Genomic DNA, 23,412 nt, shown 5'->3' with positions numbered 1-23,412 from the left:
AAAGAGGGCCCTTATTTCAACTGTAAGGAGTACCAGGGGAAGGAAGTTCTGCACAATTAGAGCAAGGACTAGTGTGACAAATGATGTAGAACAGAGATGCCAGTTAGGGTAAGTTGTAAAAGGATGTTAGAGGCAGCAAGAGTCAAGTCAAGACCTGCTGGGTAAACTAAAGGGCAAGAAGGAAGTGTGCAGGCAGTAGAAGCAGGGACAGGTATCCTGGGAAGAATATAGGGACGCTGCCTGATTGTGTAGTGATGGGGTCAGAAAGGCCAAGGTGCAGCTGGAGCTGAACTTGGCAAGGGACAAGAATAATAATAATAAGGGCTTCTACAGGTTTGTCGGCCAGAAAATGAAAGTCAAAGAAAGCGTATTCCCCCTGATGAGCAAGGCTGGTAACAATGGGTGAGGAGAAGGCTGAGGTACTCAACTTTTTTGCCTCAGTCTTCACTGGCAACCTCTTTTCCCACACCTCTGGAGTGGGTGGACTGCGAGGCAGGGAGCAAAGTCCCTCCCACTGTAAGACAAGATGAGGTTTGTGACCACCTGAGGAACCTGAACATACATACATCAGGTCCATAAGACCTGACAAGATGCATCCCAGAGTCCTGAGGGAACTGGCTGATGTACTTGCCAAGCTACCTCTCCATGATATTTGAAAAGTCATGGCAGTCAGGTGAAGTCCCTGGTGACTGGAAAAAGGGAAACATTGCACCCATTTTTAAAAGGGGTAGAAAGAAGGACCCTGGGAACTACTGACCTGTTAGCCTCACCTCTGTGCCTGGGAAGGTCATGGAACAGATCTTCCTGTCAGCTATGCTAAGGCACATGGAGGACAGGGAGGTGAGTCGAGACAGGGCTTCAGCAAGGGCAAGTCCTGCCTATGATGGAGTGACTACATCAGTGAACAAGGGAAGAGCTACAGATGTCATCTGTCTGGACTTCTGTAAGGTCTCCCACAACATCCTTCTCTGTAAATTGGAGACACATAGATTTGCTGGATGGACTGTTTGGTGGATGAGGAATTGGTTGGAGAGTAATGGTCAACAGTTCAATGTCCAGATGAAGATCGGTGACAAGTAGAGTCCCTCAGGGGTCTATATTGGGACCAGTGCTGTTTAGTATCTTCATCAATGAAACAGACAGTGGGATTGGGTGCACCCTTGGCAAGTTTGCTGATGACACCAAGCTGAGTGGTGTGGTTGACATGCCTGAGGGATGGGATGTCATCTAGAAGGACCTGGACAGGCTTGAGAAGTGGGCCTGTGTGAACCTGTGTCGGGGCAATCCCCAATATCAATACAGGCTGGGGGATGAAGGGAGTGAGAGCAGCTGCAGAGGAGGACTTGGGGGTACTGGTGGATGAAAAGCTGGACATGAGCCAGCAATATGCACTCGCAGCCCAGAAAGCCAACCGTATCCTGGGCTGCATCAAAAGCAGCGTGGCCAGCAGGTCAAGGGGGGTGATTCTGCCCCTCTGCTCTGGTGACACCCCACCTGGAGTCCTGCATCCAGCTCTGGAGCCCTCAGCACAGGAAGGATATGGACCTGTTGGAGTGGGTCCAGAGGACGGCCACAAAAATGTTCAGAGCACTGGAGGCACTCTCCTGTGAGGACAGCCTGAGAGAGCTGGGGTTGTTCAGCCTGGAGAAGAGAAGGCTCTGGGCAGACCTTATTGCAGCCTTTCAGTACTTAAAGGGGCCGTACAAGAAAGCTAGGGGTGGACTTTTTAGCAGGGCCTGTTGTGATAGGACTAAGGGGTAAAGGTTGTAAACTAAAAGAGGGTAGGTTTAGACTAGATATAAAGAAAATTTTTTTTTACAATGAGGGTGGTGAAACACTGGCCCAGGTTTCCCAGAGAGGTGGTAGATGCCCCATCCCTGGAAACATTCAAGCTCAGGTTGGACGGGGCTCTGAGCGACTTGATCTAGTTGAAGATGTCCCTGCTCATTGCAGGGGGGTTGGACTAGATGACCTTTAAAGGTCCCTTCCAACCCGAACTGTTCTATGATTCTACAAGCTAACCAGTAAAAAATAAATGTGATATAACTTTTGATGTTCTCCCAATACTCTGGGCAAAACAGAATGTCATAAGGGACCACTTTGACAATTACTTGTTAGCTTCTGTAAAAGCAATCTTTAAATTCAGTCATGAGAGACATCTAATGTAGAAACATCTTAAATCACACAGGAGTTGGAGTAAGTAAAAAGATTATACAAAAGGTCCTCATGTTACTTGGAAAGGAAGTGTGTAAAGAGGGTTATTTAAATCTCTAATTTTAAGGTTTTGTTTTATAGCACAATCATCCTTTCTCATCTTTGCAGTGGGCATATATGAGTATGTCAAAAGGAACCCACACCTTCCTCACAAGTCCAGAGAACAATTTTAGAAAGGGGGACTGTTTGAAGGCCAAATCAGGATTGTATTGCTGCCAAGTGAATTTTCGCACCGGGAGCTTGTGGAGGGAGGAAGAAGCGTTAATGTGATAACAGCCAGTGGAACTCACTCTGCGTGTAACTTGTCATTCTCAGCTCTAGCTCCTCTGCATGCAGAGGAAAGCGGATGAAGTATTGCTCAGTTGTCATACCTGAAACAAGATGCTTAAAGAGTGGCAGGAAGTGGTGCTGGCAGGGTACGTGCCCGGCACGGCGTCTTGCTGCTCATCCTTTGTCACCCTGCAGAAGGACTGCCTCTGTGCGGAGCACCCGGTACCCCACTTGTCTGCAGTGCTCATGCAGTCTCAGTGGATTCTTGCTGGATAAGCAAGTGCCAAACAGATGACAGTTTAGAATAAAAATCCCCAAATATTACTTTTTAAAGAAATTCAGAATTTTTTTCTTTAACAAAAGTTTGGAACTGAGCGAGGAGTTGGTGAAATTGAAAAAGTGAGGAAGGATATTAATCAAAGATATTTTATTTTTTAAATGTCCCTTTGATGGCTTTATACTTCTGATTTTAGGATACGTTCACTTCCAGAAGCAGCAAGATTTTAAACAGATTAGGGAGCAGTATTTTACATTTGTAGAATGACATACTGAAGTAGAAGAGTGATTCTGCCTGCGTGGAGCTTTATGGTTTCAGGTATGTCATCGTTCTTGGCTACATGAAATCTCAGATCAATGAATTCGATTGAGTTTTTGTCAGAGACTTCAGTGTAATCAGGTTTTCTCATTAAAAGCACTTGTATCTTGTGAAAAGTGGACAGTCGAGTCACACTTTATTACGTAGCCTTTTAAGTAGGCTTGCAGAGCAAGTAATGTGTCTGCATCTAAAAATTTAGATAGGTTAGTTTATTACATTTGAATTCTTACAAAGATGTTTTCCTTCTGAAATGTGTGCAATAATGATTACTTTCAGTTTACTAATTTATAAATGCATGTGTAGGCATCAGTGCTGAGTTCATTGGGAAACAGTGGAGGTTTGTCAGGGAAGTGTTCAAGGTTTTGCAATACAAAGTAGTTTTTGTTGTACAGTGCGTGTGCTAAAGAATAGCTTTAGCAGACAAGTTTGACTAAAATGCTCAGTAATACTGTGACGTGTCACCGCCTGGTGCGAAATGAGTCACTCTATAGAAATGCAAAATCACACTATAAAGTCCAGAGTCTTGTACTTTATTCATATGTGGACAAGAATGTCCTTTGTCTGTGATACTGTTTTTCTTCAATATCTGTATGCATTTAATTTAAGCTCATAGACACCATGCTGAGTATTGGTGTATACACCATCTCATGCTAATGATCTCTTTGATTTGTACCATTTGCCTCTGTTTTCTATGGGTTCAGTATCTTATTTTCCTTTTTCACTGCTCTTCTAGATGTGATTGAAGACGAGGTATGGTTCTCAAACTGGAATGGCTATTTCGTAATACCTAGAAATACTGGCCTCAGAGCTGTATTTATTTGGGCTTGTCCAGACCAATTGCTTATGTTCTGTCTTAACAGTTGCAATGAGTAGGAAAGGTCATTTAGAGCTACTTGTAAGGACCACAGCTAGAAGTCATCAAAGGGCAGTCTGAAGCCTTTCCATGCAGAGATCTGGAACAAGTGTGGAGGAAGCATGAGTGATACTGGAGTTCTGTGATTTATACAATGGCATGGAGTTGAAGGCCTTATTTAGGAATAGGATTTTGTTCTCCAGAAAGGGGCTGGATTTTGCCACAAGTAAGTTGGATTTTTTGGTAAGGAGGGGTAGGAGGCATGTAGAAATCTTGAAAAACTATTGAGGTTGCAATGGGATGGACTCAGTTTCTGAAATCTACTTCTCAATGTTTTTGCTGCCTCCCAAGTTCAGTAGCTGCCAAAGGCATCAAGAGTAAAAGCTCTGTGGTTTAGAAATGCCTGTGTGAAGTCTGTGTTGCTTGCACTTTCATCCCACTGGTGTGGTCAAACAGTTAAAGTGAAAATTGCAGTGTTAGTGGGGTGCACTGAGAAAACCCATCTAGGTACCTGGGAAGGATGTCGATACGGATTTCAAGTTTAAAGCATTTGAGATGGTGGATCACCACGTCCAAAGGAAAGGCTTCAGATCACAATGTGTCTTAGAATTGTAGCGCTAGAAGCAATGGCTATGCCCAAGTTTAACTGGTTTAAGAGCATATAGGACCCAAAGGTAAAAGTCTATCTTCAGGGTAATGGTATTACTACAGCAGATAGTCTGGGTAAGTTAATAACAAGCTCGGTTAATTTCTTGGGTGGTCCAGCTCATTTGTGAGAGGTTGTGAGAGAGCAGAGGGAGAAGAATTGTGTTTGAATTGTTCTTTATTGGAGTTCAGCTCCTTTGGCCAGAATGGGTTGGAGCAGCAAATGTCAGGCTTCTCTGCAGTGGAGATGTTGTGTTAGCTCTCTGTTGCTGGAATCAAGCGTCTGCTTTGTGACAGCTGCTTTTTTTCCCCTTTAAATATACAACACACATTTCTTTTCACGTTATTCAGAGGCTAGTGTTTAAGCTCTGTGCTTGTGGTTAAAAAGAATAATGGATGTGTGTAATTAGGAAACTGAAAAAGCTGCTATATAGTGTGGGAATGAAATAAAAGATGGCGCTTTTACAACTACAGTTGAGGGTCTTGCCAAAATTATCTGCAAGGTTACTGATTGCTTAATATTTTCTGTCAAAGATGCTTAGTAAAGAGCATTATCTTAAACAAGTACTGTATGCATTATAAAAGAAAGCACTTAGCCTTTTAGGTTTAGAAGTGGTGGAATACATTCCTTTAACCTTTTTCTGCTAGAATAACATTAAACATCCTGTATGCTTCTAGCTCATGTATTTGTCTAGTAATCTTACCTCAGAGAGCTGCAGGGTCTCACCTGGGCCTTAAATCAAAACGTGTTTTGCTACCGACACATCTGAAGGCAGGAGGAAACCCAAGACCCATTTCAAAATACACACCGACGACATTTTGTCTAAGTGACAGACTTCTAATTGGAGGCCTTTACTCTTGCGTTTAGATTGATTTCGAACTCACGTTCTTGACTTAGGGTGTATGGCATTTTCTGAACCTGGCACTGCAGTACTTTATAAGCCATTTGGCAAGTAGCTGTTCACAGTTAATATAACTGGTGATGCTTATCTGTTGTCTTCTTAACTTCACGTGTCCATGCGTCTGTGGGAAAGTGCTTTTGCAATTTAAAGGCAGAAGGTCGAATTTAATGAAACAGAGTCATAAACAGTGCATATCTCTGTGATAGAAAGCAAAGCTGATAGGAAGTAGCTTTTCAAGCACAGGTTTACGGCAAGTCTCCTTGAAAGCAAAGGTAGTTATATCTCTTTCTTGCTGTTTTCCCCCTTTCATTATTATCTGTTTCTCAAAATAACACCAAGTACATGATCATCCCTGGGACATTTGCTACAGTATTTCTGTCGTAGGACTCTTCATTCTTTCAACCTTGAGTTGGAGACTGTATAAATTAACAGGATAAACCAGTCTTGTACTTTGATAAAACAACATGAGAGTGTACCAATAAATGTCTCCTGAGCAGAGCACTGAAAAGAACAAAAGTATACGCAGCTCTTTCTGGGGACAGAAAAGGGAGACCCGGGGGGGGCGGGGGAAAGGTGTGAGAGAGGCTGGCTTGTGAGAATATTTAGGATGGAAGGCTGGATGAATTAGCATCTGTAGATGCACAAAGTAACTGGGCATTCTAGAATGTGTCATTTCTTGTCTCAGTATAAATCCTCTGAACAATTTATCAAGCCACTGCTCATAGCTGGGGGAATATTATTTTTTTTCTTATGCAGCAAACTGTTACCACAGCTGGACAGTTCTTTAGTCCTCTGAGTTTGGCTTAATGTTGGAACTAACATGATGATTAGACCCTTTTCTGGTAAATTTTATCTTTAAGTGGCTTAATTATTAATTGTTTAATAGGACCAATATATACTGATGTCAAGGCCAGAGGGGACACAAGTTCATCTGGAACAACTCCATGAGGCTTCCATTCATAAAAGTATCTAGATGAGAAACTTGGCGATGGTTCTGTCAATAGGCTTTCCTTTTGTGAGCAATCGATTAGCTTTAAATGGCAGAGAATCTGTTCCTCAATGCAAATCACAACAGGCTCACACTGCGTGACTGTAAATCTGAAGTTATGAAACTAGTGACTTAAGTAAATATGCAATTTACAAACTGTCAAACGAATCTCTAGAGCTAACCTGTCTAGAGGACACGGCGTTACCTCAATGGGTGCCTTTATTTCAGCTTGACAAGGCTATATCAATCTGTATCAAATTCTAAGGTGGGAGAGAGCTTAAAGATAAAATTGAAGTTACTTTGTCTTCTCTGCTGTTTGATCTTGAGTTGACTAACTCAAATAAGGTGAACTCCCATTAAAGATAGACCTAAATGCAATGAAGTGTTCTCTAAAGGAGTTTAGTTTGTGTCAGTATATATAAATATAAAAACACTATTAAAAAAACCCCTATATATTGGGGGGTTGGACTAGATGACCTTTAAAGGTCCCTTCCAACACAACCCATTCTAGGATTCTGTGATTACATATTCCCCGGGTTCCATTGCTGATTTATGTACATTCATTGTAATTTAAAAAAGAAAACAAACCAAACCCTCTCGCTTTATATTCAGGTTAGCAACGGAGCTTTTGCATCATGCTGGCGGGAAAACAATTCCACTACTTGAAAGTACTGTCAAGTGCAGAAAATAAGCGCACTGAAGAAGAAAAGACTTCTTTTCCTGTCTACTCCCTATTTCACTTTTTAGGGAATGATATCCTAAAAAGATTTAATCATAGGAAAGAAACCCATAAAATAATTCAAATAATGACACTTCCTTTAGTTGTTACTTTTCTTTTAAATGGAATGAACCCCTCCTGTCCAGGCTGGTTGAGGTAGTAGGTAAATGACTATTTTCACCAGCTGGTAAATGAATAGCCTATCCAGGACTCTTCTTTCATTCCCATGTGCATGCGTGTGCAGATGCAAACTGATATCCATATGGTCTGTAATTATAGGTTCTGAAGAGTACAGTTCATCTCTAGTTGCAGCATGGCAAGGAAATTATACTAAGAGCAGTATTTTCTATGGCAGAGATGCTGCTGTAGAACGAGCAGAATTTCAAAAGTTACAAAGGCGTGTCTGGCTCAACTTAAACATCTCTCTAAGGAAGAAATGAACAATGGGCAAAATGAGACACAGTTAGGAAATATTAGGAACCATGTAATAGCGACAGCGTAATGACAACAAGGCACTTCCCTTCATTCCCTCCCTGTATCTCCTCTCTTGGTGTTACTGACTGGGACCTGTGTGCAGCCATAGGAAATCGTGTTGCTGGATTTGCACTGGCACTACACTGTGTAGGAAGAAGATACAGAAAAAGGAACTTTAAAAGAAGTTTAGAAATAGTAATTGACCTGTTTTACTTACAGACTCCCATAGCTGAGCAATGCTCGGTTGGGTTTCGGTTCACTGTGAATGCACATGCATCCCAACATGAAATGGAGCCAGTTAGCAAAGTAAAACTGTACCTTGCTGCACTGGCTCTAATCTCTAGGGGTTTTTTTGAAGATTAATGGAAAATATAGACATACAAAAATGTAAGCCCTATGCAGCGGCAGTGAGTAGACTTTCCTCATTTGTCTACAAGGGGGCAAACCAGCTTTGTTTATTTAGGCTTGGCTTTGCGTCTTAGTCTGAAGCTGAAATGAAGTACTTTACCTCACTCAGACTCGCACGCTGGAGAACTGCTGTTGTCGGACATCTGAAGGCTCAAGTCAGGTAGCAGGCTGCATTGCTTGAGTGTCGTGATGGGTAGTTTGGTTTTAGCTATGCTGATAATTTTATTTTTGCACAATATAAGATGGAGATGAGAAGTATATGGTGGTAAGATCAAATGCCTTGCCGTGATCAGAGCCAGCATTTATGTTTTACACCAGTGCCTCTTTATTCCATCCCTGTCCCACTGACTTTAGTAGAAAACCCTTTTTTCTTTTGAAATTTCTGTGGTCCAGCAGTGTCAATATTTTGTGTGTGAGGGGTGCTTTAGCATGAATGGAAAATGGACTCTAAATGGATTTAAATCTAAAACCACAGTATCCTGGAATCTGTTTCATGAAACCACCTATTTGAAGAGCTATTCACAGAGGAAAACTAATAGAGAAGTTTGGAAGGAAATGGAAGAAATTGCCCTTCTTTTCTCTCTCTCTGAGGAGCTCTGAGCTACTTGCTGGCAGCTGCTGCAGACAGCAAAGGCAAATGCTGCTTTTTTTTTTTTTTTCTTTTTTTTTTTTTCTTCCTTTGTGTGTGATTTGCTCAGGTTTTGAGCAGGGACTTACACACAGCATAAATGGAGAGAAGTGTGTGTCAGAAGAAAATAAAGGAAAGAAACATAAGGCAAAGCGAGATAAGTGATAAGGAGGGATGAGGCAACTGAGAGAAAAACAACCTTGATGGAAGCAGTGGTAGTGAAAAGAGACTGAATTGACTGAATTGAACAGAAGTGCAGAGATACCAGTGAGTGGTGCATGAGGAGAAAACCTGTCTCGGGAGAAAGCATGGCTGGCTTAATGTTTCTGTGAGAGAGTAAATCTACAAGGCTTAGTAGAAATACTCAAGAGATGGGAGAAAGTGACAGCTCTGCACTTTTGTACTGTGATGTGAGGCGAGCGTGCAAACAGGACTGCCAGGAAAACCTGACGCAGGAGTTTAGTGCCTTAATAGAGCTGCCGGCCCCGGGCACAGAGCTGGATGTAATACAGCAGTTGTCAGTGGTAAAGTGATTTTCATACTCTCCCCTTCCCCACTTCTTGTTTCCATTTTTCAGCACTGAGCCAAACTCTTATACTTCTCAATTTCACGAAGACGATGATACTCTAACAAAGACCAGACTTTGTCCCTGGTATTTGAACTTGTGGCATCGATTTAACCTTGATGGTATGGAGGAGCATCAATTTCACCGTCTCCTTCCCAGGAAGGCGAGCAGTGTTTATACTTCAGCCTTGCACTGAGACCTTCAGCAGGCTTTTAATTGTCACTAGGGCTCTGGGAACCCAGCTGGTAGTGGCTGCCTAGGGAATACACTGAATTGCTACATCCCTTCTTGCTAGGGACATGTTTCATTGCTGCACCTCTTTCCTAGTATCAGAGGATGATTGGTACAGCTACGGACCACCTCTTGCCAAAGGCTCTGAACTTGGGATTCTCAGGCTGAAAGGAGAAATTGCAGCAAACCTCTGCTGAAAGTAAAACTAAACTCTTAGAATCGCAGATGAAATACATAAATTTGAAGTGCTAATATTTTAAATAGGATTTCAAATGAAAGTATTATGAAGCATTAAATGTGCTACCCTTTCCAAAGTAACAATTTCTGCCATGGTTTCCTTTAAAACTATTTTTGCAAACTCTGGCACTTATGATACAGGTGAGAGAAGTGCCAACTTCAGCTCATTTTACGAGCGCAAAGGACTGGGATTTTACAGGTAACAAAAGGAGGCAGGTAGGGGACTCCCAGAAGAAATTACTGAATCCATTGTAGAAAAAGAATGCTTTGGAAAATGAGACTTCTGTTTATAATTTAATATTGTCACAAGTGCCTTTTGTGCAGGTAGGATCTCTGTTGCTTTACAAATAATCATACAGTGTTTCTTTGCAAAATTGTGTCTGTTCGTTTGCACTGGCAGAGTGCTTCCAAGGCAGGAGCCATTGACCTGAGCTTTCTTGTGCAAGTCTGCCTTCTCTCCAGGGTATTCAACTTTTTGTGTAATTTTAAAACACATAGCTTATTTTTGTGGAAAAGTATTTGCTGATTGTCAGAATTCTTAATGCCATTTGAGATGTATTAGGCCACAGTGCTATGGATCTTTATATATACATGGTAGTTTGCAAGTAAGTGTTGGCTCCAGACATGCACAAGTAACTCTGTATTCAAGCAATAGTTTAAATATTGGTAAGTTCTGAAGTTTCTTATGTGATACTTGTAGTTGTAGATTGTAGATGTAAACTGTATGTATGCCCCAAGGCATACTGATGATTCACATTGTGGATGCACAGATTGTTTAAGAAAATACTGCATCTCCAGCCATCATTTATGAATGTAAGGAAGAGAAGCTTCTGCTATGTTGTGCTAGAAGAAGCAGCACAAGGACAAAATATTGCTTGAAAAGAAGGCATTAAGTAATAATAAAGTAGTAGTAGTTAGTTTAGCTGCTGTCAGCTGTTTATGACTAGAATCTGAAATTAAACAGAGCTCGTGTTTTGGCAGTGTTGAGTCCTGTGTGCTTCTCTGATGAGTCTCTTGGGCTAGACTCTTAGGAAGTGTTTACATGCCTCGAGATTTAGATAAGCACTTGGCGGGGTTTTCAAAAGCATCCAGGTCCCTGATACCTCTTGGGCTTCTTGAGGGGATATGGGGGGGTGTATGCACGTGTGTGCGCAGGTAGAAGCTGTTGAGTAATTCTATTCTTTTGAAGCAAAAGCATATTCAATTTAATAGGAATTAGCGTTCTGTCCCAGTCTGCTGAGCCACTGAGTTATTTCACAAATACTGTTTTGCTTGTATCTTCCTTTCCTATCATTTTTTGTTCTATTCTTGTTTTCCCTCACTTGCTTGTGTTTGTGAGGCAAAGGGGAAACTTGTTAATCCTTCTACCTTCTGACTTGCATGGAAAAGGGTATCCTGTGACACAGATCATCGGGTTTAATGGCATGATGTTGTTATGTGAGATTATGTTTATTGCTAAGAAATCAATTTTGCAAATTCCACCTTAGCATGATTTTTTTGCTCAGCTCTGACTGATTTACATTTAAGAAAGAAGAAAAAAAACCACCCCCAAACTATAAGTGACTGGGGAAAAAAAAAAGTGACTGAACTAGGGAATATTTTGTATAATGTTGCCCTTATGTTTCTGCTAATTGTCCATTAATCTCCCAATCAGCACAAGAGAGCAATTCTTTTCTATTTACTTGCATAATCAGTATTGAATATTTTGGTTTCTAACGTATTCTGAAATGTTGCCTCACTGTAACTGTATGTGATGTGATTTGTGATCCTTGTGGAGGCTCTCAACTTTGTTAATATTACTGCTTGGAAGGCTACTTCTGCTGAATCAGGACTGCAGCTGGATGTTCTAGTACCCTGTTGTTTTCTTTAAATTTAGTTCTAGCAGAATTTATTTGGTTAGTTCAGGCTCTATTATTTAAATAAGAAAAAAAAGTGAATCCTGTAATTGCAGAGTCAGTTAAACTTACGTTAGTGTAAAATGAGTGACCATGGGTTCCTTGCTTTGTGTATAATTTCAGGTGGCTTTGGTATAATGTTTTCTGAAGTTTGGTTTTGAGACAAAGGCATTTAGCTGGACAGCACACAGTTTATTAATTTCCTAATTGGGGTCAGAACTGTCTCATACAATCTTGAGTGAACTGTTCAACTTTTTGCTAACCAAACAATTGCATATTTGGACTGAATGCAGATTTTTTTTTTTTTTGTATGTGTTTTCCCTTTTGTAAGGTTGCAGTTATTTAGGAACTAGAACAACCCATGATTGCATAGATCAGGAGGAAACTGACATAATTTTGCAGATTTTAAGTGTTATTGCTCAAAATTTGAAAATTCGAAGCATCTATCATATCAGTTGGAACATGGAAAAGGGGTGTAAACACTTTTCATTTCACTTTTCTAACAGTTTGCAATAAAAAAAATCTTTCTTGCAAACATTGTACACTCATTCTTTAATTTTGCTCTCTGACAAAATCTGGAATTGCATTCTTATAATAAAGTTTAATGATTGTTAATTGACAACTCACAATTTGAATCCCGTAAACATAACTGTTACTTGCTTTGCCTGTTTGGAATATTTTAAGTAAGATGGCATTCTTCACAGCAAAGAGTGGAGCTCTGGGACTTGTGTTCTTATTTCAGAGTTATCACTTGTTTACTTTGTGGCTGAGGACAAGTCAGTTTAACCCAAATTCAGCCAAGTATTTAGGCTTCCAGTTTACCCCCTAAATTACTGGTGTGTTAGGAGCTTTGATGTGTGGTTCAGTCTATGCCAATTTGTTCCTTATTTTTCCTGTAGCATCAAAAGCTATAGCAGCGGCTAATAAGCAGCTCTTGCTCAGAGCAGAAAGTCTGGAATCCAGACCTGTGAAAAAGGGATATCAGAAGCACAGGTGGCACGGGCTCTCTTTTATGTGAGAGACTCAAGACCTTTCGAGTGTCGCAGAAAGAGTGAAACTGCCCATTACATAGTGAAGATAAAATATTTTGAAATATGTTAAGAACTTTAAAAAGCATGGTTTCTTAGAGGAAGAGAGAACACCCTTCTCAATGTGCAGACTTCTTTATAAGTCTAGATTACACAGTCTATATTTACACATACTTTGGCTGGATTTTGTTAATAAGGTTAATTTAAAAGGCTGCTTAATTGTGTACTGACTGGATCAGCTGGGTACAGGATTTTGAGTGTTGAGCAAGTAACAGCAAGTGCCTGGCATTCCTCACCCTACTTAAAATTCACTTTCTGGCACAGACTTCTTGCATGTAGTTTTCTGCAGTACAGCTTTAAGGAGTATCAGAGCAATAATGTAAGATCTAATGTTTCTGTAACTAAATTGATAAACACCATAACCAAACCTTAAATTCTGGTAAAAAATTACCGATGAGAAATATATTAGAAAGAGTGTAGGAATCATATGGTATAAGTTCTGAGTATTGTCAATGAAAGGAGATATTTATTTTTTTTCACAGATAAAGCAAATAACAAGTTGAGTAATAAATAATACTTCACTAGATGTTATTGTTGACTTTCATAAACCGTAGGATCATGACTGGCACATTGTCCTGTTTTTACAGATGGCTTAACTGTTTAATGCCAGACACTTTGTCTTACCTTATCAATTGTAGATCTTTTCTTAGAGCACAAGGCATTACTGCATCGTTTGCCGCTTACTTTAGAGAATATGCATTTCTAAAGCACATACACAGAATCTACAGGTCTGTCAGGACCTTTGATATACTTGATATACTATGTTTCCTTTTTTTTTTTTTTCCTTGAAAGAACAGCAATCAAAAAAAAAAAAAAATTCATGTATCCCAGAGTTGTCAGCAGCAAATTACAAGGATGCTAGGAACTTAAACGGTCAAGCACCCACATCATATACATTGTATGGCAGATCTTTATGGAAAGCACTCATTAGCTTTTTCAAAATGGCATGCCCTTCGGTCTTGAAAAATGTATTTTGTGATAATACTCCCAAGTGGCAGAATCTCTCTTGTTTACACTATGCAAAATCATATTGGGTGTTCAAATAATCACACTCAACATTTTTTTTTTCCTTCTTTTTTTTTGATTGTGTAAGTCCTTCCTGAAGGAAAGAAGGCACTCATCAACCAGTAACCTTGTTTATGTCACGTTCTTGTGTTCTGTGCCTTTTCCTTTTTCTTTGATGTGGATTCCCAAGCAAAGGCTCTTAGATTGATTTTTGACACGTACCTGGGTGTCTTCAGCAGTCCTTATTCATACAAACTGATTTAAGTTAAGGGAGATCACATGAAGTGGTACAGAAGAACTGTAGGTAAAAGAATTGAAATCAGTGTAAATTCTTGTCTGAATAATTCTGAGTCTCTACCACCATTAGTTTGAAAGCAGAATCTCTGGTTGATCAGTTGGTGAGATTTTTTTTGCTGAAAGACAGATGGCTTGGCTTGTCTCTGTGAGGTGTATGTAGACTGCCTGCTGAAACTCCAACATCAGAGGGGAGTTGTGTCATTGCTCAAACATTCCTGTATGTACCAGTGCTTGTAAGGGCTTTCTTGATCCCAGACTACATGGCTTGCACAATTTGAGCTTCCTTTCTAAATAAAACTAAGCTGCCACTTCTGAACCTTGGCCAGAACTGTGCTGTCGCAGCTCAACAGCTGTGAGGGTTCATTGATTCAGTGTGGTAGCTGCAGACCTTACGTTCCATGATGTGAATGGGTATTTTTTTCTTTATAAGCATATGGGGAGTTTTGCTGGAGTGGGTCTATTCTTGTTGATACTGGCAGCTGTGGAGTTGACTGTAGTGGTCTCAGCTGATTGCTTGGCCGGACTTCTACGCTTTGGGTCATGCTCAGCTGTGAAAGATTTGCTCCACCTTAGTAGGTAGGCTTAATAATAATACTTTATGTAGATCTCTGTGTGATCCATTAACAGTCAAATGGTTGAAGCTGAGTTAGTGTTAGACCAGCAGCTCACAGAACATCACCGTGCAGGAAGGACACATATGGGAACACCCTCGGATTCCTACCTCCCAGGCAAGTCATGTTGCAAACATATTTCTCTTCTATTCCTATTTATCTGGCGTATTCTTTTATAACTCAGTTCATCTGTCTTCCTAAAAATAATCTACTGTGATCTTGTTGCTCCTGTTTGTGTAAGAAGTTACAAGTAATGAAATAAAGGGTTCATAAATATTAGTGGGATAGGAATGTTCATGACTATAAACATTGGCAGTACTTTTGTGCATTTCTTTAACTTAGTGTGATTCAGAGATCTCTTTGTAGGAGTATGTTTTGCTTCTTGGGAAACAGGCCCTTGAGATTCCTGGTGTCCTTTTTGGACAAGGTGTCCTTGGTGGGTTTTTTTGTTATGCACATAGAAGTTCCTGCCTAACTCTGTGCTCTGAAAATGAAATGGGGCTGGTTTTATTTTTCATGTTCATAAGTTGTATGAAATTTGTAAAATTAGAAAATACTTAACAAATATTTTAATGATGCTTATCTTAGTGTGGCCTTAAATGCAACTAATTTGTAGGCGTATTTTTTAAATTCTTCATATTTTTTAAAAAAATACAACCCTTTTTGGTATTTTGATTTTGTTGGCTGCTGGGACAATATTTGCTATTGTGTCCATCGGAAATCCCTGAAGGAAGTTTAGATGCTGCGCCTGCCCTTTCTTTGCTCAAGATAGTGTGAGCATAGTCATGAGCTATCTTTGAAGTACTGGCACATCCTACAGTTCATACTTTATATTTCTACTTTAAATATCTGGGAATAGAGATCTTTGGTGAAGCACTTAGGACGCGTACTCCTGTGGCCATGGATGTAGTGTTCTGGTTCAGCTGTTTGTGATCAGTAATGAATTACAAGAGAATCATCCAATTATATGCAACACTTTGTTGTCTCCCTGCATTTATTACTCTACCGCAGGTACTGCCAGAATGCTGGTTTAATTTTTGTATCTGCGATATGATTGTAAATTTTAATCAGTGTTGATGTCTCACTTAAATTAAAAAGTACTATATTATGTTTCATAATTATGGATACACTGTTAGCAAAAGAGAAAGCTTTGCTTTCTTAAATGCCCATGTACCGGTGTTGTAGAATTCAGAGATATTTTATACCACTCATGTAGCCATGGGAGCAATAACAAGTATTTGCTTTTTAGGGCACAGCTTCTTGCACTCCATAATTTTGATTAAATAGCAGTAGGACCCAGTTCAGCTGCGTAATTAATTTTTTCAAAAAAATCCCAGTTTTCTCTGTTGCTGTAAGAGGTCTTTTTTACTGTTTCCCCAAGTGCTTTGGAGAAATCTGTGCTACTGCTAGTGGAAAGTTTAGTAGAAGAAAAAGTTTTATAAAATATTACATGTAAAGGTGATGACGCTTTGAGCTTGATACTGCAAGGTGCTGAGCGCTCCAGTCTTGATCCAGCAAAGCACTTAAGCACCTACTGAAGTATGAACTTAAATGATTTGCTAGAGGTAACCCAGTGTTCAGTATTTGCAAGACTGAAATATACGCGCTTTGTAGTGGACCCCTTATGTATTTTGGGGAGCAGAATAAATCTTTTTTCTTTCAAGTACATCAGAGCAAGAATATTTTTGTTTTCTTTGAAAACACAACATACTGAGGCAACCGAAGAGTTCTTGCTGTCGTTTAGTGCTTAACCTCCAAAATAAGAGGTTTGGATTTTCTCCAAAGCATTAGGATAATGTGAGCTGTGTCAATGTAACTGAAAGAACAGCATCAAGTACTGGTACGCTTTTGTAATTTGACCTTTTCCCTCGTTGTATCTTTTTAAGCAGCCTGAGAAAAATCTCTTTTTAGGAATGTATTACCTATTTTCATTTGCAGATGATTTGCTTCTTCCAGTGGCTCTGACATCCTTGTCCCTGCATGCCATGTCTTGGGACATTCTTGGTGCAGGAGGAGAGACCTGAAGAGGCTGCCATTCTCGTACCTGTTGGTTTCAGCATCCTCTGCAGCTCTTCCAGGCGCCCAAATGCTGTTTCGTTTGTTTCAGTCTGTGTTTGAAAATGTGCGTCTTAGTTTACTTTCTCAGTGTGGGGCACTTCTTTTTCGTCTTGGCACTCAGACCTTCTGTAGATCTCTAGAAGTCAGTCCCAGGGGTGTGTATAAGCTGTGCATTCATTTTGGGTGCTCGCCTAGTCAAAAAAACAGAGTATTTCATTTTTTTTTTTAAAGAATATTTTTCTATCTCAGTGGCAAACTGTGCAGATGGCTCTCTGCCAGTGTGTGCTCCTTTATGGTATTAAAGATGTGCTAAGATGCAAGACATTAAGTAAGCTGTGTTGTAGGTTCAAGTTCTTGGTAGTCTGCACTGTATGAACCTTTTTGAGTGTGGGGAATTAGCAATCTATACCAAATATAGCAGATGGGACAGAGGAAAAACAGTTAATATACATATCATTGTAGCAGAACTTGGAAGCACAAACCAGGGAATTACAGATATTTGAAGTTAAACTACTTTTGGTGTAGAAGACAGGCTGGCATCTTGGTTCTCTCATGTGGTGGAGCATTATGAAAAAGGACAAAACAAGCGCTCTCCCCTCAGGAGGTTGAGCACAGCAAGGGAATTCTGCTTTAGCCAGAAGACATCTTGCCAGCCAGCTTATTCTTCCCATTGTTTTTGATAGGCTTTAATAAGATTCTTCAAAACCTATTAATATTGTCACATTACATTAAATCCTCTATGCATAATAATTTAACACCAAACAAAACAATTACATGGCTGCAGGGCAATAATTGGAACTTTTAATGATTTATTAAGAGAAACTTAACTATGATGCATTAACCATACTGGAATGTAATGTTTTGGACTAAGTACTGTATGTAAAGATATATCCTAATGTATTTGTGCAGTTTGGCCCAGTTATATGTTTCTGTGGAAAATGTAGTCATATAGTTACATTATTTCCTGGCTTTCTATGTGTTAACTTTGAGATGAATCTATTAGTTTCCCCAGTTGATTGCTTACTTCCTTTTTAGAGAGAGGGAATTATTTTCATAGCTTTGGCTTTTTGGTTAAAAGATATTTTTTTTTCTTTTCCTAAAATCTAGGTTTTGCCTCATGGGTTTGACAGTATGCATATTTATGACAAATGTAGGAATTTTTCATCCCATTAAAGTTTAAACAGATAATTTCAGCAGATACTCTTTCAGAACAAAATAAATGCTGTTACTTGGTGAAGAGTCATTAAAAGCTCTTAAGTCTTTAATAGAATACGATAGCAGACTTTCTTTCAGTCATTAAATAGTATTTGATGATATTTTGGCACTTTATGTACAAGAGAATTTTGCTGGCTGGTTAAGGACGACTTCAGCTCCTCTTGTTTCAACAGTAACTGAATGGCAACAAAATACAGCGATGGTTCGATCCAGTTAATGACTGTTGCAAAGGAAAGGCAAACCAAGTGAAACAGAAGGTCAGAGCATGTGCGCGAGTATTGGCTGGCAAGGATCCTATTGACTTGTATTATAAAATACCCAGTGGATATATATGAAAAAAAATAGGGTAATTGTTTTGGGAGTTTTATCAGCTCTCTGTTGATCTGGGATATTTTTAGCAGTTACTCATGTTCAGTAACCTTCCTTAGTGAAATACAAAAAAGTATAGTAATTTAGTGGATATGATGTCCAAAACATTAGTAAAAGCATTTTTCTGAAGCTCATTTGTATAATTCATATTATAATGGGGAAATGTACTGTTCCTGTGCAATAAGAAGGATAAATCTTAACATACTTAAAATAAAAGTGCTGAAAAATTACCTGAAAGCTTGAGGCTTTCTTCAGTTTAGAGTTTTGGTGAGCCGCAGATTTTTGTTTAAACTGTAGACATTTCATGTGCTGTGTTTGTGCTTCATTAAAACAGAACAAATCAAAAGAAAATTACGTTATCTCAAAGAAATTAGAGTAACAAAGAACTAGTGTGGAGCCAACCATCAATATTAGGTTTATGGAAAAAATGTTTTCTCAGGGAATTTTTTGGAATACAAATTCCTTAGCAGATAAACATTTAGTATTTGAAGACTGTATAACAAAATTGCAATTTGCCTTTTGAACAGTAGCTGGATGTACAGAACTTAAATAGAAATCACAGTATCTGGAGGGGTTTCTTTCAAAACCTGTTTGGTTTTTTTTTTCCAGATTTCTCTTCCTGGAAGATTCCACATAAGCCCACCAGAGAATTTTAGATTGTATATCATACAACATCATATTTAATTTTTCAATATTAAAACAAAAGTAGGATCTAGGAAGAATTTACAAGCAAGGAGTGTTTGTGTACGAACTGCAGTATTTCTTCAGGCAAAAAGGTCTTCTATTATATAGATCATGCAAGTTCTACAATAAAAGGTAGTTTGTAATCGTGTGTAACTACAGGTGAGACGTTGTAATACAATGTCATATTTGAAAGTGTTTCCATGTTTGTATTATGTTTTTCCCCTACTAACTCTAATATGCCAAGTGCGATGGAGGGAGTTGCACAGACACCTGAGAGGAAGAAATCTCTCATTTCGCAGCTATTCTCTGCGTCTAAATTTTGACCCAGAGAAAACCTAATTAGCTCCGCCTGATAATGAATGGCTTTGTCTTCTGACCTGGCAGTGTAATAATAAGATGGTGGTGGTCCCTGCGGTGGGAACTCTTTTATTTTTTTTTTTTTTTTTTTTTTTTTTTTTCTGAGCCCCAAATTCTGGCTCTGGTCCTGTCTAGTGAAAAGGTGCTGAATCCATGGCACCCAGCTCCTGAACCTGGAGATGAAGGATTCTTCCTGTACAAGTAACTCCAGGCTCCCTCGGATTACATGCCTTATGTGATGGTAGCAGTTTCGCCTTTGATTAACTGACTCGTAAAAACTGATAGATATTGCCACATCATTACAGAGCCCCTCAGTTAGGCATGCTTCTATTTAAGTTCAAAGCGTTTTGCAGCTTGATATAATGCATGTAAATGATGCTCAGCAAATAGTCTGAGAACTAAAACTCAGCAGCTGTCTCCTTTGTGCATCTATTTTCAATAATTAATTGGGTATCCTGTGACTTTTAATTGGGAGAGTGGTGATGCTAGTTTTCAACTCCTAAATTCAGTACGATCAGAACAAAAGCTTTTGTGTTTCTGAATGAGAAATAGTAAAGTTGACCCTGATTATACCCATATGAAATAAGCTGTAGTGGTGTAAAATTTAATGGTAACTATTAGAACTTTGTACCAGCTTTCATTGTCAGGAGTGCTGACAGCTTATAGACTTTAAGGAATCATTCTTTACTGTACCTCTCTGAACACCAAGGTAGTCTCCTTTTCAAAGGAAATGAGAGCTCAGAGTAAAAATAACTGAAAACATGTCTTCTTGGGCTAGGAACTGCAGTGTCATTACAGTTTGCGTAGAAACAGGAAAGTGCGTGAACAAACTTTTTCTTCTGCTCAGTGCTTTTGCTCCTAAATTTAGGCGTATGTTGTTTTCAGTGTCTGTATGCAACCGTGTCTACAGATCCTGCGGCTGGCTCTGTGCCATTGCATTCATGTGGCGCTGTAAATAGAGTTAGAACTGGGAGTCAGGTAGGTCGGAAGGGCTCTCCAGAGAGCATCTGCTCCAGCCTCCCACTTGAACCAGGCTCTGTTAGGGCAGGTTGCTCAGGGTCTTTTCCAGACAAGGCTTGAGCATCTTCAAGTATGGGATCTCCACAACTTCTCTGGACAAACCTTTCCAGTGCTTGACCTCCCTCTTGGCGTTTTGATTTTTTTTCTTCTTTTTTTCTCTTTATTAATAGGTCTGAATTTCTTGTTTTCCAGCCTGTGACTTCTTGTCCTTCCCTAAGATTCAGACTCCGTTTTTTCCATACACTCACACTAGGTAGATACCTGCTTAACCTCTTCTAAAGGCTGAACAAACTCAGCTGTCTGTGTGCCCTGTGCTCCACTCCCCTGCCCGTATCAGTGGCCCTCAACCAGACTCACCCAGGATGTCAATGCTTTGTACTGGGGAGCCAAAACTGGACACAGTTCTCCACATCTGGTCTTACAAGTGCTAAGTTGAGGGAAATTATCACTTCCCTGAACCTGCTGTCTATGATGCTGCTAATAGAGCCCAGTATGGGGTTGGCTTTCTTCCCCTCAAGGGCACGTTTCTGACTTAATGTTCAACTTGTTTTCAGCCAGTACCACAGGTGTTATTCTGCAGAGCTGTTTCGTAGCCAGTTGGCCTCCAGCCTGTGCTGTTGCATGGGGATATTCCATGGCAGGTGCAGGGCTCTGCATTTGTGTTCAAGCTTCACAGGGTTCCTGTCAGCCCATTTTTCCCAGCCTGTCAAGGTCCTTCTGAGGAGCAGCCCCACCATCCTGTGCATCGGCTGCTGCTCCCGAGCTGCTGTCTTCCATACTCTCTGGGAGTGTACGCTATCCCATCATCCGGGTTGTTAATTAAATTACTCCATTATTCTTTGCAAATTGTAGATGCAGAATCTCTCTGAAAGCTGGCGTGTAGAGGTCTCAGTTGTTCTGTGACCTCCTGGATGTAACTTAGATACTTTCCTTACTCCCTGTTGCCTCAGCAGGTCCAGTGATCCCCTTGCAAGGAGTGACTCGGTGTTACTGCAAATAGTTTCTCCCTCTCTGAGCAGCATCAAATTTGATCCATTCAAAACACAGTGAAGAGTTTTGCAACGTTTCAGAAGAGAAACCAAAACTAAACCTGGGTGGCAGAGTGGCAGCAGATGTGCAAAGAGGGCGAGCGGGCAGGAACCCGGTGCCCAGGCGCCTGTCTGCACCCGGAGCGCAGCCTCACCAGCCCAGTGCGACCGCCCGGGCCAGCGGCTGCAATACTGGCAAAGCCAGCAACAGCACAGTGAGCCTGAGACTCACACTGGTGTTTGAGGGAGGTGTATATGACCATGTATGGCCGCCAGCGAGCCAGGGAGAGCTAAGGGAAGCCAATGGATAAATAGTGCATGCCCTAAGGCATTTACTGAAAACATATCAACTTCCAGTGTATCTGATGAGAAATGGCATTTTTCAAACTATCTTTGTCAGCCTCCCAGTGAGCCAGTGGAGTTTCTTTTCTCTCTGGTGTTACTGTTAATATGTGAACTTTCTACTCATCTGCTTGTGCTTCTTGTCAGAACATTCACATCTATTCTTTCCAAGTGTGGGACATTTCGTTATTTTAGTCATTTGGTACTGTAATTTATTATTAATTATACTTTCACAGTCAAGCAATCATGTTACTTCATTGCATTTATTCTTCGCCAACATGTAAATGGATTATTTGTAATGAGGCAGCTATGGGTTGCTACTGAATGTGGCTTTTGCAACTACAGCTGGAGAAGGATAATTCCCCCACTGCACTCAGCCTTTGGAAAGGGATCACCATGAGAGGTTTCAGGAAACCACAGATCTCTTCATTGCGCGCTGGAGAAAGAAAACACATGTGAGGCTGTGGAAAATGGCATTGATTATTTTAGGAATTAACGTTACGCAGAAAGGAGACAGACGTTGCCACTGGCGTCAGGAAGCTGCACGATTTCTGACAGGCTGCTTTTCGTGCAGCCTTTTTGTGCCCCTTTCTCCATCTGTGCTGAAGGACTCCTGGGATGCACCTGCAGAAACCCGGGCAGTGTCCCCCTCCATGCATGGCCTCAGGTTGCTTCTCTGCTGTGACGTCCTACAGCAGCAAGATGAGAACCCACAGGGACTCGCTGGTACTGGGGCTTCTCTGGATGTGTTTCACCTGCTTTTGTGCTTGTTCTGTCAGTGCTCTGGAAGAGAAATAATCCTGACGGCTTTGTGGGCTGCTTGGCATATTAACCATAAAGATGGCGAGTCCTACTGTAAAGCCAATAGAAATACTTAGCAGAACGGCTCTCTCTGAACGCAGCCTTCCCCTTAAGCAGGTCCCTTCTTTTGGCTGTGTAGTGGCAGTGATACTGATGGAAGGTGAGCCACCGCTGAGCTCCCAGCTCTGCTTTGTCAGCTCCTCGCTGGATTTTGGCCAGGCAGGGCGCTCACTCCACACCTGCGCGGTGCAGGCTGTGACCGAGAAGAGAGATCTGTGGCACCGCAAAGAGCTGTGACCCATGTTCAGATTATGCAAGTCTCCGAGGCCCTTTTAATTCAGTGAGATGAATCCTCATCTAGGAGGTGCTGAGGACAAACAAAACGCTTTACTGAGGGCGGGTTTGGAGGACGCCAGCAGCCAGTGAGCTGTCCCTGGATTTTACATTATGCTGTTACAGATTCAGTAATCAAAGTCAATTAAAACAGAGAAATGCCTAGTATTTTTTCAGGAATTATCCTAGGAATTAATGTTGAATATTTGTTGAATATGTGTTAAACCACTTCTGTGGTAGCGAGGGATGCTTTCAAAGGCTATTTCACACTGGGGGAGGATCTGCCGTTCTTTTCATGCTGTTGCAGTGCAGGTACCATGCACTGCAAGAAACAGATAGCTGAGTTTTGCTCGAGTGCTTATTCCTACCTGTGATTTACTTGGTGAGGACCAAAATCAGGCCTGACGCCCTGGAGTTTTTACACAAAAGTTGGATAACATTTTGGCCATCTTAAGGAGGTTTACTGAAATCCTCTATGTAAAACTGGTGCTTTGAGTTTTTGAAGAATGCGTGGCATTTTTGGTTTTGGCACCATAAAGATGCTCAGTCGTGACGGCAGGTCACAGTGCAGCATTTTTTGC

The 23,412-nt window shown here is 40.6% G+C and overlaps 1 protein-coding gene across 1 annotated transcript in view; it reads left to right on the top strand.

The window, feature by feature from the left end:
- Positions 1–23,412, top strand: part of SH3GL3 (SH3-domain GRB2-like 3) — a 58,423-nt gene that overhangs the window by 17,046 nt on the left and 17,965 nt on the right. The gene's annotated exons all lie outside the window — the stretch shown is intronic.

This window comes from Charadrius vociferus, unplaced genomic scaffold (assembly GCF_000708025.1).
Source record: "Charadrius vociferus isolate BGI_N301 unplaced genomic scaffold, ASM70802v2 scaffold365, whole genome shotgun sequence".
Lineage (NCBI taxonomy): Eukaryota > Metazoa > Chordata > Aves > Charadriiformes > Charadriidae > Charadrius > Charadrius vociferus.
This window is presented reverse-complemented; position numbering and strand designations above follow the sequence as displayed.